We start from the raw sequence: 5,374 nt of genomic DNA on the forward strand, positions 1-5,374 counted from the left end.
CTCACTTTGTAGACCAGGCTGGCCTTGAACTCAGAAATCCACCTGCCTCTGCCTCCCGAGTGCTGGGATTAAAGGCGTGTGCCACCACGCCTGGCACTCTGAAGGTTTTTATGTTTGGATTGACCCCCAGTTGTTGGAACTGTTTGGGAAGGATTAGGAGGTGTGGCCTGGTTGGAGGAGGCGTGTCTCTGGGATTGGGCTATCTTTCCAGAAGAGACTCTCTGTCTCCTACTTTCAGATCAAGATGTGAGCTCTCAGCTGTTGCTGCCGTCCTGCCTTTGCTTCTCCATTATGGACTCCAACCCTCTGAAACCATAGAACAGTTGAAGGATTTCTCAGTAAGTTACTTTGGTTGTAGTGTTTCGTCCCAACAATAGAGAGGTAACTAAGACACAAGGTGAGATGACTCAGCAGGTAAGAACATGTTCTGCCAAGACAGGGACCTGAGTTCAAACTTCCATGACTCCACCTGATGGAAGAAGAGAATTGACTCTGGCAAGTTATTCTCTGATCACATGAGTGTCATGGGATACCTGCGCATGCACCCCCACCCTCCCCACTCCCGGGTCTGGTATCCCAAGTCTTTAATCCCATCACTCAAGAGGCAGAGGCCAATCTGGTCTAACCTCAAAAGTTCCAGGACAGCCAGGACTGCACAGAGAAACCTTGTTCTGAAAAACCCCAAAACAAAACAAAACAAAACAAATAAAACAAAACACACTCACACATAACTTACAAAACAAAAATACACACCTGTTACAGCTGTTTGTTATAATGAGATTATTATTTTCTGAGAATTGCTTGGCCCATTAAAGATTTATTTTATCTTCATTTGAGTATGTCTGTATCTGTCTGTGTAGGAATATGTTCATATGAGCATCTGCATGCCTTTGGAGGAGAGAGGAGGGTGTCAGATCCCCAGGAACTGGAGTTACAGTTGTTTGAGAGCTGCCTGATGTGTGGGTCCTGGGAACCAAACTCAGGTCTTCTGTAAGACCAGTAAGTGCCCTTAACTGCCAAGCCGTCTCTGCAACCCCTACTTAAATCTTAAAGAAAGTTGTCTGTCTGCTATGACAGTAGACTAGGGACAAGTCCTTAACAGACCTTCAGTAAATAGTTTTTGAGTTGCAATAAAATGCAGAAAGAAGCTGAAAAATAGGAAGTAGGACAGCGAGCAGAAAAGCTAGAGAATGGGGTTTCCAAACATTGACTTAAATCAGACAGAATTGCTTGGACTTCAGTCTTGGACTTGCCACTTAAATGAAATTGAGTTTGCTTTTGTAAATACTGAAATACCAAGTTTAGCCAGGCACAGTGTCACATACCTTTAGGCCCAGCACTTGGGAGGCAAAGGCAAGCTGATCTCTGAGTTGAGGCTAGCCTGTTCTACATAGTGAGTTCCAGGACAAGCAGGCTGTATAATGAGCCTCTGTCTTGACTGACTGACTGACTGACTGCATGCCAAATGTAAGTCTCTAAATTTTGATGTCTAAACTTTACAGCTTTCCATTTCTAGGCTAAGATTCTGGAGGTTTACTGCCCTGAGCTGAGGCTTTTTTCCTTCCCAGGGGAGTCCTTTGATGTGAGGCACCAGCAGGCTGCCCCCTTATTATTCAGTGTGGCTCCATTCAGGCAGAGGGAACCTGGAGGTGTGTGGCTTTCCCCGTGGTATTGTGGAACCTCCAAATCTTTCAACCTGTGTGAGCCCCTCTTCAAACTCCGGAGTCAGCCGAGAGTCTGTGCTGTGCAACAGGTCTGCCATGGCGAAACTCCTGGTGGAGCTGGACTGAAGCCTGGGTGGGAATAGAGGTCTTCAGAGGGCTCAGATAAGGAGAGGCATGGTAGCAGATTCTGTGTTTGTGAGGCTGAGGCAAGAGGATTGCCACAAGTTTAAGGGCAATCTGGTCTATGTAGTAACAGCAAGACCTAGGCTACATACCAAGACCTGTTTCAAATAGGAGGAAGAGGGGGAGGAGAAGGAAGGGAAAGGAGGGTGGAGGGAAGAAGTGGGAGGAAGAGGAAGGGGAGGGAAGAAAGTAAGAGAGAGAGGGAGGGAGGGGACAAAAAGAAAAGAAAGCCTAGGCCCTAATATAACGTCCCCATGCCTGGCTTAGACCCTCTTCCTGTCTGTCTACCCTTTATCTGTTCCCTTCCTCACCACACCTAGGATGGATTTAGTCCTGGCCTTCTGAGAAGCCTAGAGCACGCACGCAGGCATGCACGCACGCACGCACGCACGCAGGCACGCATGCACGCACGCATGCATGCACAACCTCCTGCTGTTTGTTTCTGCTCTGGAGTCCAGAAATGAATTATTTACTCCGAGATTCCACAGCCAGGTTAGTTAGTCACTTCCTCAGCCTCGCTGTGTACATAACTTCCTTAGCCCTGCAGTATCTAAAGGTAAGTAACACAGAACATGTGTGTGTGTCCTCACTTTAGAAGCACATAGGCTGCACACGCTGAATTCTACATTTATTCCGATTATTTCTTTACCCCTCTCCCATTTAACAGACCAGGTACCTTCCTTACCTGTTGTTTAGAAAACATTAAAAACTTCCAGAGGAAACCAACCTCGGTTGTACAGAATTCACCGAGACACTGAGGTTGTAAAGGTCATGAACGTATGGTGTGACCAAGGTGTGTATTCTTTTTTTCTTCAAAGTTTGTCATTCTCGTGGAGCTTAACAGCATCCGCCTAACTCTTGGTACCCAATGCCTAGAAACTTCCATTAAAGTCTGTAAAGGAGGCAGGCTAGGAGCAGCTGGGTAAGAGGTTTCAATGGACAATGGCTGGGAATGATGTGCCTACATCTACCCCCAGTACACCTCACGTGGTTAAAGTCAGGGCTGGGCAGACTAGGAACCTCCTAGAGACTTGCAGGAGATGTAAGTCCATGCCCTCTCTGCCTTCTGCATTCCTAGGTCTTACGATCCTCTCATGCATCAGTCCAAGTACTGAATCTATCTCTTGCTTAATATTCTTCCTGCCTTGACTTTTGATATTTATTTAAACATTTTTTTTTACAGTTATCGATTTCTGTATTTATTGGGAGGCAGCGTGAACATGTGGTGGTCAGAGAACAACTTTCAGGAGTCGTTCTCCTTTTTCTTAATGTGATGGAACTCGGGTCCTCAGGCTTAGACAAGCCAGCACCTTTACCCCCTGAGCCATCTTGCTGGGTCATTTGTGTTTCAGACAGGGTTTCAGTATGTTTTCAAGATGGGGCCTCAAACTCACCAATCCTCCTGCCTCAGCTTCCGCTGTGCCCCATTACAGATGTGCACCACTGTGGCTGGCTTCCTTTTGACCATCCTGCCTTCTTTTCTGTTGTCTCTTCTGTTTTCTTGTTGGGTACAGCTATGTGGCCCTACACAAGAGCGGTTAATTAAGGGGACAAAGGAAGGGAAGAGCACTCTCCCTGCAATCTGGTTTGCCTTTCCTGCTGACCAAAGGGCAAGAATTTGACCACAGCTGATAATGCCTAGACTGCCTGGAGAGAGAATGTGTGCTTCCCTAAAGACTTCTCAAACACGGGTTGTCGGAAACAACAATAAACATGCTTAGTCAGGGCCAGGATACTTGCAACCTTGAGTTTTACTATCTAGAATTCCTGTGATCCTTAAATCCAAACCTCATGAAACTACACTTCAATTTTGTTTAGAAAAGGAAATGCTTTAGGTAAGAGAAATGAGTAAACCATGTTTTGTATTTTAAGATTTATTTATTTATTTTATGTACGTGAGTATACTGTAGCTGTACAGATGATTGTGAGCCTTCTTGTGAATTTAGGACCTCTGCTTGCTCCCATCGGCCCATTCACTCTGGCTCAAAGATTTATTTATCATTATACATAAGTACACTGTAGCACCAGAAGAGGGCGTCAGATCTCATTACTGGTGGTTGAGAGCCGCCGTGTGGTTGCTGGGATTTGAACTCGGGACCTTCAGAAGAGCAGTCAGTGCTTTTACCTGCTGAGCCATCTTGCCAGCCCGTAAACCATGTTTTTACTTAATTGTTAAACTTTGTTTTTATTTGCTTTATCTTTAAACTTTACTGTAAATTATATGCTATGAACACTGTAACTTGGATAGTTATGGATCTGGTTCTAGTAGCCTTAGCCTTCCTGTGATCCCAGTACTTGGGAGTGAAGGTAAGAGGAGCTGAAGTTTAGGGTCATCCTTAGCTTATGCTACATGAGACCCTATCTCAAAAAAATATACATATAGGTATACGTATAGGTATAGGTATAGGTAAAGGTATAGGTATAGGTATAGGTATAGGTATAGGTATAGGTATAGGTATAGGTATATCTCCATAAGGGGAACTCTCCAGTTGTAAAGCATTTAGGTTATCTGCTCCATTTTCTAAAGCCTCCATTTAAACCTAAAGTGTGCATTCTCCTTTATCTTAATAAACTCACACTGGGGACCCAGAGAGATGGCTCAGTGGTTAAGAGCATTAGCTGCTCTTCCAAAGGACCCAGGTTCAATTCCCAGCACCCACATGGCAGCTCACAGCTGTCTGTCCAGTTCCAGGGCATCTGGCACCCTCACACAGATAGCCATGTAGGCAAAACATCAAGGCACATAAAAATAAATAAATCGTAAAAAATAAATTCAGTCTCATCTTAAAATTGTTTTCTGAGACATGATCAAGAATCCAGCTTTACTTGAATGACTATCTCTTGAGTGGGGAGGGATGGCATCTCCTGTTTTGATTGACATATAGACCAGGCTAGTCTCTTGTCTCTTGGTGGTAGGATTACAGGCATACACGGTCATACAAAGCATAACGTCTTTCCTTGCTGTTTCTTTATGGTACTAGAGATAAAATCCAGGGTCCTGTAAATGCCAGGCAAGCACTTTACCACTGAGCTGCACTTCTTGCCCTTAAATGAGCCAATTATGCAAAGAAGGGGGGTAGGGTGTAGGTTTCATGTAGGTGAACACCAGGGTTGTTTATTCATCTTGCTTTTACAAAGGTCTATAGGACTCCTAACCCTGTGAACCTCAAACAAAACATAAATTGGACATGGTAGGCTATGTATACATCCCAACATTTAAGAGACTGAGGCAGGGGAATGCTGAGTTTGAGGGCAGCTTGGGCAGCATTGTGAGTTCCTGGCCAAGCTATGCTAGAGGTAAGACTGTACCTTACAGCTCGGTGTGGTGGCACATGCCTTTAACTTCAGCGCTGCAGAGGGGGACAGGTGGATCATTGTGAGTATAAGACCAGCCAGTACTATATAGTGAGACCTTGTCTCAAAACAAACAAACAAGCAATAAAAAACCCACAATCGCCGGGCATGGTGGCGCACGCCTTTAATCCCAGCACTCGGGAGGCAGAGGCAGGCGGATTTCTGAGTTCGAG

This window comes from Mus caroli, chromosome 12, assembly GCF_900094665.2.
Source record: "Mus caroli chromosome 12, CAROLI_EIJ_v1.1, whole genome shotgun sequence".
NCBI lineage: Eukaryota > Metazoa > Chordata > Mammalia > Rodentia > Muridae > Mus > Mus caroli.